Genomic DNA, 14,819 nt, shown 5'->3' with positions numbered 1-14,819 from the left:
GGCGCTGGATTGTGAGCTGAAAAATCCTCTGTGTCCCTCTGACAGATTTACTGACGGTCTGTCCCCCATAAGCCGATGTGTCTGTGGGTACTTGGTACATGTGTGTCAACATGTCGGTGGCTGAATGTTTTTCCCAAGAGGAAACTATATTAGGAATGCAGACATATGATGGTGGCCCTGTTGGCACCACCAATAACTGACTGGGTAAAAGTTTCAGTAATATCAGAGTAAGGTTGGATAAATCTGTGTCCCAGACACAGACGTAGAGAATAGATGTGATGTTCATGGCTATGTTTCTTTTCCCTCAGGCCCCGCGGGGTCGCAAAAATGTTATTTTGCCCAGTTACTACACACTGATACTGACACGGATACTGATTCCTATGTCGACCATAATGTTTCCTGATTAGATCCAATATTGGCAAGGAGCATTCAGTACATGATTGTGGATATTAAGGACATATTAAAATTACTGAAGACCCTGCTGTTCCTGACAAAGGGGTCTATATGTATGTATATATAGATATATAATGAAAGCTGATGTAACGTTCCTCCATCTCTGTTTGAGAAAGTCTGGGCCAGCTCGACAAGATGGTTTCAAATCCCCAAAAGGATTCTGGTTGTTTATTCATTTCCCGCCGCGGACAGAATAAAGTGGGAGTCACCCCCTGTTCTGCACGGGGCCCTGTCACAAATCCAGCGGATCGTATGCAGGAAGCTACATTATTTCTAGTTATGTAACCAAGGGTACATTACTTAGACCTGCCATTACATGTGCATGGGTGAGTAGTAGTATTCAAGAATTGGTCGAATACCTTGTCATCCGATATAGATACCTTGGAGAGATGGGATACTCCTTACGTTGTATCATATCAAGGACACTGCAGCATACTTACGTGAGACTGCAAGGGATATAGGACTCTTGAGTTCACGGGCCAATTTCATGGCAGTCTCGGATAGGAGGGCATTGTGGATTCACCAAGAGAATGCTGATGCTGACTCCAAGAAGAAAGGGAGTCTCTTCCCTATGAAGGTGAAGCGTTGTTTGGTGACTGCCTAGTTAATTTGATCTCGGCAGCTCCCGCAGGTAAGTCAACCTTCTTGCCCTATGTTCCCTCCCAACGGATGAAGACGCATCATTATCTGATGCAGTCATTTCGGCCCAATAGATATGCAAGAAGTTAAGATTCCCCTTTCTTTGCAGGTAGAGGAAGGAGAAGAGGGAAGAGGTCTGCATCCTCTTCAAGATCGCAGGAGCAGAGATCATCCTCTGCTTCTGCCAAATCCACCGCATGACGCTTGGGCTCTCTTGCAGGAGCCCGCACCAGTGGGGGCACGTCTAAAACTCTTCAGTCAGTTCTGGATTCATTCGGACCTGGACTCGTGTGTTTTACAAATAGTGTCCCAAGGGTACAAACTGGGGTTTCAAGACGTTCCCCCTGACCGATTGTTCAAATCGGCTTTAGTCAGCAGGGAGAAGGTTTTTATTCAAGCCTCTTCGTGGTCCCTAAGCCGGACAGCTCAGTCAGACCAATCTGAAATCCCTCAATTTCTACCTAAGGAAATTAAATTTCAAGATGGAATCTCTCAGTGCAGTGATCTCCAGTCCGGAGGAAGGAGATTTCATGGTTTTGGTAGACATAAAGGATGCCTACTTACATGTTCCCATTTAGCCTCTGCATCAAGCTACCTGAGGTTTGCAATTCAGTATTGTCATTACCAATTTCAGACATTGCCGTTTGGTCTGTCCACGGCTCCGAGGATTTTCACCAGGGTGATCGCAAGCAAGGAGTAACAATTATCCCGTACTTGGATGATCTTTTGATAAAGGCGAAATCCAGGGACCAGTTAGTGCAAAACATTGCACTCTCCCTGACAGTTCTTCAACAACATAGTTGGCTCCTAAACTTGCCAAAATCGCAGTTGGTCCCAATGACGCGGTTGTTGTTTTTGGGAGTGATACTGGACACAGAAGAGGTTTTCTTCCAGTGGAAAGGCTCTGGAGATCCAGAGTCTGGTCAAACAAATTCTGAAACCAGCAAGAGTGTTAATCCATCAATGCATTTGGTTGCTGGGTAAGATGGTTGCGGCCTACGAGCCCATTCAGTTTGGCTGGTTCCATGCCAGAGTGTTCCAGTGGGACCTGTTGGACAAGTGGTCCGGATCCCACCTACACACGCACCGGAGGATAATCCTGTCTTCCAAGACCAGAATCTCACTCCATTGGTGGCTGCACAGTTCTCACCTCCTAGAGGGGCGAAGGTTCGGGATCCAGGACTGGATCCTAGGGACCATGGATGCAACCCTCCGAGGCTGGGGAGCAGTCACACAGGGGGAAAACGTCCAAGGAAGATGGTCAAGTCGGGAAAGTTGTCTCCACATAAATGTTCTGGAGTTAAGGGCCATTTAATAACTGCAGACACAGTACGCACTGGGACGGGTGCCCAGCATCCTCTACGGACTAAGAGAAAAGGATTTACCGGTAGGTATTAAAATCCTATTTTCTCTAACGTCCTAGAGGATGCTGGGGACTCCGTAAGGACCATGGGGATAGACGGCTCCGCAGGAGACATGGGCACTTTAAGAAAGACTTTAGTTCTGGGTGTGCACTGGCTCCTCCCTCTATGCCCCTCCTCCATACCTCAGTTTGATACTGTGCCCAGTGGAGACTGGGTGCTTTTCAGGAGCTCTCCTGAGCTTTCTGACAAAGTATTTTGTTAGGTTTTTAATTTTCAGGGAGCACTGCTGGCAACAGACTCCCTGCATCGAGGGACTGAGGGGAGAGAAGCAGCCCTACTCTCCGAGTTGCAAGGTCCTGCTTCTTAAGCTACTGGACACCATTAGCTCCAAAGGGATTAGCTCCAAAGGGATTGGTACGCCGGATCTCACCCTCGCCGTCCGTCCCAGAGCCGCGCCGCCGTCCCCCTCGCAGAGCCGGAAGATAGAAGCCGGGTGAGTATGAGAAGAAAAGAAGACTTCAGAGGCGGCAGAGGACTTCATGATCTTCATTGAGGTAACGCACAGCACTGCAGCTGTGCGCCATTGCTCCCATACACCTCACATACTCCGGTCACTGTAAGGGTGCAGGGCGCAGGGGGGGGGGGGGGGGGCACCTGGGCAGCAATATAAACCTCTTTTTGGCAGAAATATAACATATATACAGCTGGGCACTGTATATATGTATGAGCCCCCGCCAATTGTACAGTTTAAGCGGGACAGAAGCCCGCCGCCGAGGGGGCGGGGCTTCTCCCTCAGCACTCACCAGTGCCATTTTTTCTCCACAGCACAGCTGAGAGGAAGCTCCCCGGACTCTCCCCTGCTTATACCACGGTAGACAAGAGGGTTGAAAAGAGAGGGGGGGGGCACATAATTTGGCGCAAATTACATACAGCAGCGCTACTGTGCAAACATTAAGTTACTGTGCTATTCCTGGGTTATATAGCGCTGGGGTATGTGCTGGCATACTCTCTCTCTGTCTCTCCAAAGGGCAGAGCCGGCCATAGGCATAGGCAAACTAGGCAATTGCCTAGGGCATCTGATATGCCTAGGGGCATCAGCAACTTCTGCTGATTAAAATGATATGCGGCATGCCTATATTCTGTGTGTAGCATTTCATATGCAGATACAGCCACAGTCTCACACAGTATATAGGCGTGCTGCATATCATTTTAATCAGCAGAAGCTGCGTGTGCATCCTAACAACATAGCAATGCAAATAAGATGCATTTTAATAAAAAAAAGGTGCCCCAACGTTAGCATTGAGGCAAGATTTATGAGGACACATCTGTATCCAAGCAGAGGCAGAGGTCACAGTGTTAGTGGCAGTGTGAGTGCTGTGTGCATGTGAGTGGGTTGATTGTGCAGTAGTGTTCGGAATATGAGTAAGGAGCATTATGTGTGTCATGTAAAAATGCATTAATAATGTGCAACATATGTGTAAGGGGCACTATGTGTGTCATTATGTGTATAAGGGCATTAATAATGTGCGGCATATGTGTAAGGGACATTGGTGGTCATTCCGAGTTGTTCGCTCGGTAATTTTCTTCGCATCGCAGCGATTTTCCGCTAATTGCGCATGCGCAAGGGTGGTCATTCCGAGTTGTTCGCTCTGTAATTTTCTTCGCATCGCAGCGATTTTCCGCTAATTGCGCATGCGCAATGTTCGCTCTGCGACTGCGCAAAGTAAATTTGCTATGCAGTTAGGTATTTTACTCACGGCATTACGAGGTTTTTTCTTTGTTCTGCTGATCGTAGTGTGATTGACAGGAAGTGGGTGTTTCTGGGCGGATACTGGCCGTTTTATGGGTGTGTGTGAAAAAACGCTGCCGTTTCTGGGTAAAACGCGGGAGTGTCTGAAGAAACGGGGGAGTGTCTGGGCGAACGCTGGGTGTGTTTGTGACGTCAAACCAGGAACGAAACTGACTGAACTGATCACAGTTGTCGAGTAAGTCTGGAGCTACTCAGAAACTGCTAAGAAGTGTCTATTCGCAATTCTGCTAATCTTTCGTTCGCAATTTTGATAAGCTAAGATTCACTCCCAGTAGTCGGCGGCTTAGCGTGTGCAATGCTGCTAAAAGCAGCTTGCGAGCTAACAACTCGGAATGAGGGCCATTATGTGTAAAAGGGCATTAATAAAGGTTGTCATAATGTGTAAGACGCATTATGTTTATAAGGACATTAATGATGTGTCTCATATGTGTAAGGGGCATTACTGTGTGGAATTATGTGTATAAATGCATTACTAATGTGTGGCATTATGTGTATAAGGTGCTCTAATATGTAGCGTTGCGTATAGAAAGGGCATTTACTGTGTTGTCTAATGTGAATAAAGAGCAATAGTGTGTGGTGTAATGTAAATAAGGAGCAATTCAGTGTGATGTAATGTGAATAAGGAGCACTACTGTACGAAGTAACGTTTATAAGGTAAAGTGATACTACTGTGGGATGTAATGTGAATTATGGACACTATCACGTGATCAAATGTGAATAAAATTGCAGTACTGTGTGGCGGAATTTTAATTGGGGGTACTATTGTGTGGACATGCCCATTGCCAGCAAAAACACACCCCTTTTTGGACTGTGCGCCAAATGTGCGAACTGTTCCTGTTTAAAATATAGGGGGTACAAACACCAAAATAAGTACTGTTATGGGTGAGGTTTGATGGTGCTGGGAAAGAGGTGCAAGGTCAGAGGCGGAACCAGCGGTGGTGCTATGGGGCACCAGGCAAAATCTTGCCTAGGGCATCATATTGGTTAGGGCCAGCTCTGCCAAAGGGCCTTGTGGGGGAAATGTCTTCAGTAAAAGCATTCCCTGTGTGTGTGGTGTGTCGGTACGCGTGTGTCGACATGTCTGAGGAAGAAGGCTATATTAGAGAGGAGCGGGAGCAAATGAATGTGGTGTCTCCGCCGACACCTGATTGGATGGATATGTGGAATGTTTTAATTGCTAGTGTAAACTCATTGCACAAAAGATTAGACAAGGCTGAAGATTTGGGACAGTCAGGGTCTCAACCCATGCCTGATCCTATGTCGCAGGGACTGTCAGGGTCTCATAAGTGCCCACTATCCAGATTGTTGACACAGATACCGGCACGGATTCTGACTCCAGTGTCGATTACGATGATGCAAAGTTACAGCCAAAATTGGCAAAATACATTTGATATATGATTATGGCAATAAAAGATGTTTTGCACATCACAGAGGAGCCCCCTATCCCTGACAAGAGGGTACATATGTACAAGGGAAAGAAGCCTGAGGTAACCTTTTCCCCTCACACGAGCTGAACGAGTTATGTGAAAAAGCTTGGGAATCTCCTGCAGATTTCCAAAAGGATTCTTATGGCGTATCCTTTCCCATCAACGGATAGGTTACGATGGGAATCCTCCCCTTGGGTGGACAAAGCATTAACACGCTTATCCAAGAAGTTAGCCCTCCCGTCCCAGGATACGGCTACCCTCAAAGAGTCTGCTGACCGCAAACAGGAGATTACCCTGAAGTCCATTTATACACATTCAGGTACCTTACTCAGACCGGCAATTGCGTCGGCCTGGGTGTGTATGTGTAGTGCTGTAGCGGCATGGACGGATACCCTAGATAAGGATACTATTTTATTGCCCCTGGGGCATATAAGAGATGATGTCCTATATATGTGTGTATGCAAACTACAGGTGGTGCTGCATGGCTCACACCCTTTTGCTTGTCTTGTAGAGCAACTCTGGAGCTGTTACTGGGTCCAGCTGCTGCAAGAAATCAGCTTGAATGCTTCAGGGGCTGGGGCATGGCCAACATGAGCCCCACACTGATGGGGGTGTATAAAGCGATCTAGGGGTCATCCAAGCGCAACCCCACAAAGGCCGCCATGCCCTGCGTGACCATTTTCTCTTTTCATATGCAGACGAGGGTTGCAGCCAACTATACCCATTGCTTGGATGACATCACCATATGCGAATCCATCTGCTGCAGGCCTACCCCCAGGAATGCTTGCACTAGTTGTTGCATTTGGTTTGTTGTTTGGGGGGTGCTTCAGTATTAGGCAGCCTTCTGCCCTCACACATTCGTCTGAAAATGTGTTCTCCCTGCAGTTGTTGTCCCCAGATGAGAGTTCCCTTGTGCTGCCTCAGTTGAATCTCCTTTACTTGACGGAGGTGTGCCTGAGCAGCGGCCCTCCCCAGCCCTATCTCAAATCATACTTATTTTGCTTAGGTGATACCATGGTCATGAAGATTGTTTTCCCAGGGTGAGGTTCATTCATTGCATTCTGGGTATGCTGACCTCTGTGATTTCCCCAAATGTGGGAATCTCGACTGCATAATTTGTGGTAGGGGGGGGGACTGCATTTGTGCTTTCCCCTGGTTGGCTCTGGTATAATTTAGATCTCATTGTCTCAGGTCTCTCTCCAGCCTAGTTTGCTGTCTGTTTCCACTTCTCTTTTCTTGAGCCCCTCCCTTCTATGCCCTTGCGCACTATCCTGACTTCTCCCGTCTGCTTACTTTGTGCCTTCCAACGCACAATGCGAACTACAGGTGGTGTTGCAGGGCCCACACCCTTTTATTTGCCTTACAGAGCAGCTCTGGAGCTGTTACAGTGCCCAGCTGCAGCAAGAAATCAGCTTGAATGCTTCAGGGGCTGGGGCATGGCCAACATGAGCCCCACACCAAAGGAGGGTGGGGGGTGTTCAATGCGAACTAGGGGTCATCCAAGCGCCCCTTTTCTCTTTTCATATGCAGATGAGGGTTCCAGCCAACTTTGGCCCACTGCTTGGATGACATCACCGTATGCAAATCCGTCTGCTGCAGACCTTTCCCCAGGAATGCTTGTACTAGCTGTTGCATATGGTTTGATGTTTGAGGGTGCTTCAGTATTAGGCAGCCTTCCGCCCTCTCATTTTCATCTGAAAAGATGTGGTCTCCCTGCAGTTGTTGTCCCCAGACAAGAGTTCCCTTGTGCTTCCTCAGTTGAATCTCCTTAACTTGACGGGGGTGTGCTCGAGCAGCCGCCCTCCACAGCCCTATCCCAACACATGCTTTTCTTGCGTATGAGATCTCTTGATCATGAAGATAGTTCTCACAGGGTGAGGTTCATCCATTACATTTTAAAGTAGGAAGGTACAAATTGCATATTCAAATTACATATATGTGCTGGATTCAAATGTTTTCCCCCCTTCCTTTCTCAATTGTGCCCATCAGCAGCTATTCTAATGTTGCTGCCAATGGGTGTGACACATTAATTTCTTCTGTGGGGTACACTGGACTCCACAAGGATTCACATTGGGGTGTAGAGTAGGATCTTGATCTGAGGCACCAACAGGCTCAAAGCTTTTGACTGTTCCCAAGATGCTCAGCGCCCCCTGCTCTATAACCTCGCTTCCATGAACAGGGAGCTCAGTTTGTAGTTGGTGCCTTCAGTAGCAGGCCACTTAACAGGGGGCTGCCTCAGGCAGCCTATTCTTAGCTATTAATTTTGACAAGAAAAGAAGAACTTTTTTTATAAGAATCTACAAGGGCTGCAGCAGGTTAGGTCTAATAGACATCTTTACTGCAGCTCCATCACTCCCAGCGGCGCAGTATACTCCCGTGCCCTGGTTGCTGGGTCACTGCAGCGGAGGCTCCGGTTTCTTCCTAAGGTCAGTCACACACACACCGCCCTCCGGGATCACGAGGCCGCTGATGAAAGGGAGGTAAGGGACTTCTGTGCCCACACTATACCGTGATCCAGCGTGGCTGTAGGGGGTGGGCCATGTGCGCACTAGCGTGGACACTGATTACTGGGCAGCCGCTCCACTAGCCACCAGGGACAGTTAAGGAGCACAGCTCTGGGGGGGTTTTCTCTTATATTAACCCCATTTTGTACTACCCGCAGTGCATTGTGATAGGTAATAGAGCCTGATTCAGGTTGGATTGCAATCGCAATAAGCAATCCAACTGCAAAAATTGCTAAGAGCATACGCATGCGCCTGCATTTTCTGCGGCACCCCGCAGATAATGCGATCGCTTCTGACTGTCAATTGGTGCTGGGGGGGGGGTCAGCAACAATCCATTTCCAAGTCGGAGATGGAGCGGTGCATGGGCAGGGCTACAAAATGGGGTCGGCATCGGAGAAACAGGATGCGTGGTCAGAGCTGCTGCATGACATCACATGCAGCAGCTGCGATCACAAAAATGGTGGCGGCTTCCTGCGCACACATACAGTCTGCACCAACAGGAGGCTAACCCATTTTTTATGATCACGCTGAACTGCACTGAGACTGCAATTTCAGCGTGGTCAAGAAGGGAGGCGGCATGCTGGGTGGCCCCAGCATGCGAACCAAAGGATTGCAAATTCTGTTACTTAGCAGAATTTGCAATCCTTACTGAATTAGGCCCATTGATTACAAAATGTATTTGTAAATATTTGAAGTTTTTCTTCAGGGACTAACACAAAAGATGCTTGGGGTTAGTAACACATGGGTAAGCCACGTAAAGCTTCCCATGGGTCAGTGGCATCACAACGGGGTTGCGGCCCACACCCGAGTGTCACCCGCCAAGGGGGGTGACACCAAAGTGCCGGCTCCTCTTCAGTGACAGAATATGGGTGTTTCACTGTAACATTACGTGCAACACCCAGTTTCTGTCACTGTGCAGGAGCCAGCACCACTCACACACTAGTCCCCGGGTGCAGCACTCAACCCCCGGGATACCCGGAGCAACAAAATGGAGATTCAGGAAAACAGGCCACACCCCTACCTATGAGACCATGCCTCCTTTTTACCATTGCGCTGCTTATCTGCGCGCACTGCATTACAATCTCCCTCGCTGCCTCTCTGGGTGTCACCAATGATAGTGACACCTTTGCCATGCTTGTAGCAGCTGGTCCTAAGATCTACGCCTCCAGCCCTGAGTGTTTGCCCTTGTGACTTGTTGATCATCATAGCGAAGCAGATTCTTACAGAAAACTGCAGGGGCTTAGATTGAAAAGAAAAACATTGACGAACCCATCATTTCAGCAACAGGGTCTGCCACACGGCTGACTGAAATGACTGGTTGGTTTGGGCCCCCACCAAAAAAGAAGCAATCAATCTCTCCTTGCACAAACTGGCTCTACAGAGGCAAGATGTCCACCTCATCATCCTCCGATTCCTCACCCCTTTCACTGTGTACATCGCCCCCCCTCACATATTATTAATTCGTCCCCACTGGAATCCACCATCTCAGATCCCTGTGTACTTTCTGGAGGCAATTGCTGGTAAATGTCTCCACGGAGGAATTGATTATAATTCATTTTGATGATCATCATCTTCTCCACATTTTCTGGAAGTAACCTCGTACGCCGATTGCTGACAAGGTGAGCGGCTGCACTAAACACTCTTCTGGAGTACACACTGGAGGGAGGGCAACTTAGGTAGAATAAAGCCAGTTTGTGCAAGGGCCTCCAAATTGCCTCTTTTTCCTGCCAGTATACATACGGACTGTCTGACGTGCCTACCTGGATGCGGTCACTCATATAATCCTCCACCATTCTTTCAAAGGTGACAGAATCATATGTAGTGACAATAGACGACATGTCAGTAATCGTTGCCAGGTCCTTCAGTCCGGACCAGATGTCAGCACTCACTCCAGACTGCCCTGCATCACCGCCAGTGGGTGGGCTCGGAATTCTTAGCCTTTTCCTTGCACCCCCAGTTGCGGGAGAATGTGAAGGAGGAGCTGTTGACGGGTCACGTTCCGCTTGACTTGACCATTTTCTCACCAGCAGGTCTTTGAACCTCTGCAGACTTGTGTCTGCCGGAAAGAGAGCTACAATGTAGGTTTTAAATCTAGGATCGAGCACGGTGGCCAAAATGTATTGCTCTGATTTCAACAGATTGAATCCTGGTTAAGCGAATTAAGGGCTCCATCCACAAGTCCCACATGCCTAGCGGAATCGCTCTGTTTTAGCTCCTCCTTCAATGTCTCCAGCTTCTTCTGCAAAAGCCTGATGAGGGGAATGACCTGACTCAGGCTGGCAGTGTCTGAACTGACTTCACGTGTGGCAAGTTCAAAGGGTTGCAGAACCTTACACAACGTTGAAATCATTCTCCACTGCGCTTGAGTCAGGTGCATTCCCCCTCCTTTGTCTATATCGTGGGTAGATGTATAGGCTTGAATGGCCTTTTGCTGCTCCTCCATCCTCTGAAGCATATAGAGGGTTGAATTCCACCTCGTTACCACCTCTTGCTTCAGAGGATGGCAGGGCAGGTTCAGGAATGTTTGGTGGTGCTCCAGTCTTCGGCACGCGGTGGCTGAATGCAGAAAGTGGCCCGCAATTCTTCGGGCCACCGACAGCATCTCTTGCACGCCACAGTCGTTTTTTTAAATAATTCTGCACCACCAAATTCAATGTATGTGCAAAACATGGGACGTGCTGGAATTTGCCCAGATGTAATGCACGCACAATATTGGTGGCATTGTCCGATGTCACAAATCCCCAGGAGAGTCCAATTGGGGTAAGCCATTCTGCGATGATGTTCCTCAGTTTCCGTAAGAGGTTGTCAGCTGTGTGCCTCTTATGGAAAGCGGTGATACAAAGCGTAGTCTGCCTAGGAACGAGTTGGCATTTGCGAGATGCTGCTACTGGTGCCGCCGCTGCTGTTCTTGCTGCGGGAGGCAATACATCTACCCAGTGGGCTGTCACAGTCATATAGTCCTGAGTCTGCCCGGCTCCACTTAACCACGGACATGTGGACTAGTGGACCTTGGGTACAACTGCATTTTTTAGGACACTGGTGACTCTTTTTCTGAGGTCTGTGTACATTTTCGGTATCGCCTGCCTAGAGAAATGGAACCTAGATGGCATTTGGTACCGGGGACACAGTACCTCAATCAAGTCTCTAGTTGCCTCTGAATTAACGATGGATACCGGAACCACGTTTCTCACCACCCAGGCTGACAAGACCTGAGTTATCCGCTTTGCAGCAGGATGACTGCTGTGATATTTCATCTTCCTCGCAAAGGACTGTTGGACAGTCAATTGCCTACTGGAAGTAGTACAAGTGGTCTTCCGACTTCCCCTCTGGGATGACGATCGACTCCCAGCAGCAACAACAGCAGCGCCAGCAGCAGTAGGCGTTACACTCAAGGATGCATCGGAGGAATCCCAGGCAGGAGAGGACTCGTCAGACTTGCCAGTGACATGGCCTGCAGGACTATTGGCTTTCCTGTCTAAGGAGGAAATTGACACTGAGGGAGTTGGTGGTGTGGTTTGCAGGAGCTTGGTTACAAGAGGAAGGGATTTAGTGGTCAGTGGACTGCTTCCGCTGTCATCCAAAGTTTTTGAACTTGTCACTGACTAATGATTAATGCGCTGCAGACGACGTATAAGGGAGGATGTTCTGAGGTGGTTAACGTCCTTACCCCTACTTATTACAGCTTGACAAAGGCAACACACGGCTTGACACCTGTTGTCCGCATTTGTGTACAGGATGCATACCTTCATGTCCCCATTTATCCATCTTATCAGGCGTACCTCAGATTTGCGGTACAGGACAGTCATTGCCAATTTCAGACGTTGCTGTTTGGTCTCTCCACGGCCCAGAGAATTTTCACCAAGGTAATGGCGGAAATGATGGTTCTCCTGCGTAAGCAAGGTGTCACAATTATCCCGTACTTGAGCGATCTCATAAAAGCGAGATCAAGAGAGCAGTTGCTGAACAGCGTATCACTTTCACTGAAAGTGTTACAGCAACACGGCTGGATTTTCAATATCCCAAAGTCGCAGTTGGTTTCTACGACTCGTCTGTCTTTCTTGGGCATGATTCTGGACACAGACCAGAAGAGAGTTTATCTCCCGATAGGAAAGGCCCAGGAACTCATGACTCTTGTCAGGAACCTATTGAAACCAAAACTTGTGTCAGTGCATCACTGCACTCGAGTCCTGGGAAAGATGGTGGCATCATACGAAGCCATTCCATTCGGCAGGTTCCATGCGAGGACTTTCCAATGGGACCTACTGGACAAGTGGTCTGGGTCACATTTGCAGATGCATTGGTTGATCACCCTGTCCCCCAGGGTCAGGGTATCACTCCTGTGGTGGCTGCAGAGTGCTCACCTTCTCGAGTGACGCAGATTCGGCATTCAGGACTGGATCCTGGTGACCACAGAGGCAAGCCTCCAAGGTTGGGGAGCAGTCACACAGGGAAGAAATATCCAAGGTCTTTGGTCAAGTCAAGAGACTTGTCTTCACATCAACATCCTGAAACTAGGGGCCATATACAATGCCCTACGTCAAGCGGAGACCTTACTTCGCGACCAACCGGTTCTGATCCAGTCAGACAACGTCACCGCAGTGGCTCATGTAAACCGCCAAGGCGGCACAAGGAGCAGAGTGGCGATGGCACAAGCCACCAGAATTCTTCGCTGGGTGGAGAATCACGCAAGCGCACTGTCAGCAGTGTTCATTCTGGGAGTGGACAACTGGGAAGCAGACTTCCTCAGCAGACACGACCTACATCCGGGAGAGTGGGGACTTCATCAGGAAGTCTTTGCACAGATTACAAGTCGGTGGGAACTGCCACAGATAGACATGATGGCGTCCCGGCTCAACAAAAAGCTACAGAGGTATTGCGCAAGGTCAAGAGACCCTCAGGCAGTAGCTGTAGACACCCTAGTGACACCGTGGGTGTTCCAGCCGGTCTATGTATTTCCTCCTCTTCCTCTCATACCCAAGGTGTTAAGGATAATAAGACAAAGAGGAGTGAGAACAATCCTCATTGTTCCAGATTGGCCACGGAGGACCTGGTATCCGGATCTGCAGGAAATGCTCACAGAAGATCCGTGGCCTCTTCCTCTAAGACAGGACCTGTTGCATCAGGGGCCCTGTCTGTTCCAAGACTTACCGCGGCTGCGTTTGACGGCATGGCGGTTGAATGCCGGATCCTAGCAGTGAAAGGCATTCCGGTTGAGGTCATCCCTACGCTGATAAAGGCTAGGAAGGATGTAACGTCAAAACATTACACCGTATATGGCGAAATTATGTTTCTTGGTGTGAGGCCAGGAATGCTCCTACGGAAGAATTCCATCTGGGCCGTTTCCTTCACTTCCTACAAACTGGAGTGAATTTGGGCCTAAAATTAGGCTCTATTAAGGTCCAGATTTCGGCCTTATCCATTTTCTTTCAAAAAGAATTGGTTTCTCTTCCAGAAGTTCAGACTTTTGTAAAAGGAGTGCTGCATATTCAGCCTCCTTTTGTGCCTCCGGTGGCACCTTGGGACCTTAACGTGGTGTTAAGTTTTCTAAAATCACACTGGTTTGAACCACTTAAAACGGTGGAGTTAAAATATCTCACATGGAAGGTGGTCATGTTATTAGCCTTGGCTTCGGCTAGGCGAGTGTCGGAATTAGCGGCTTTGTCACATAAAAGCCCATATTTGGTGTACCATGTGGATAGAGCGGAATTGCGGACCCGTCCTCAATTCCTACCAAAAGTGGTCTCATCTTTTCATATGAACCAACCTATTGTGGTGCCTTTGGCTACGCGTGACTTGGAGGATTCCGAGTTACTTGATGTGGTCAGGGCTTTGAAAATTTACGTGGCCAGGACGGCTAGAGTCAGGAAAACTGAAGCGCTGTTTGTCCTGTATGCAACCAACAAGATTGGTGCCCCTGCTTCAAAGCAGGCTATTGCTCGCTGGATTTGTAACACGATTCAGCAAGCGCATTCTATGGCTGGATTGCAGTTACCGAAATCGGTCTAGGCCCATTCCACGAGGAAAGTGGGCTCTTCTTGGGCGGCTGCCCTAGGGGTCTCGGCACTACAGCTGTGTCGAGCTGCTACTTGGTCAGGTTCAAACACCTTTTCAAAATACTATAAGTTTGATACCCTGGCTGAGGAGGAACTCATGTTTGCTCAATCGGTGCTGCAGAGTCATCCGCACTCTCCCGCCCGTTTTGGAGCTTTGGTATAATCCCCATGGTCCTTACGGAGTCCCCAGCATCCTCTAGGACGTTAGAGAAAATAAGATTTTAAACCTACCGGTAAATCTTTTTCTCGTAGTCCGTAGAGGATGCTGGGCGACCGTCCCAAGTGCGGACTACTTCTGCAATACTTGTATATAGTTATTGCTTCAATAAGGGTTATGTTATAGTTGCATCGGTCCTGCACTGATGCTACAGTATGTTGTTTTTTCGTACTCATAACTGGGTAGTTTATCACAAGTTATACGGTGTGATTGGTGTGGCTGGTATGAATCTTGCCCTGGATTAACAAAATCCTTTCCTCATACTGTCAGTCTCCTCTGGGCACAGTTTCTCTAACTGTGGCATAGAGGGGCATAGAGGGAGGAGCCAGTGCACACCCAGAACTAAAGTCTT

At 48.6% G+C, this 14,819-nt stretch overlaps 1 non-coding gene across 1 annotated transcript; it reads left to right on the top strand.

The window, feature by feature from the left end:
• Positions 1-6,682: 6,682 nt before the first annotated feature.
• LOC135002919 (U1 spliceosomal RNA) lies at positions 6,683-6,848 on the top strand. The gene has a single exon (XR_010204026.1). It is a non-coding gene; the product is annotated as a U1 spliceosomal RNA (small nuclear RNA).
• The last annotated feature ends 7,971 nt before the right edge of the window (positions 6,849-14,819 follow it).

Source organism: Pseudophryne corroboree, unplaced genomic scaffold, assembly GCF_028390025.1.
Source record: "Pseudophryne corroboree isolate aPseCor3 unplaced genomic scaffold, aPseCor3.hap2 scaffold_1808, whole genome shotgun sequence".
Lineage (NCBI taxonomy): Eukaryota > Metazoa > Chordata > Amphibia > Anura > Myobatrachidae > Pseudophryne > Pseudophryne corroboree.
The sequence above is the reverse complement of the archived record's forward strand: the minus strand, read 5'-3'. Positions and strand labels throughout refer to the sequence as shown.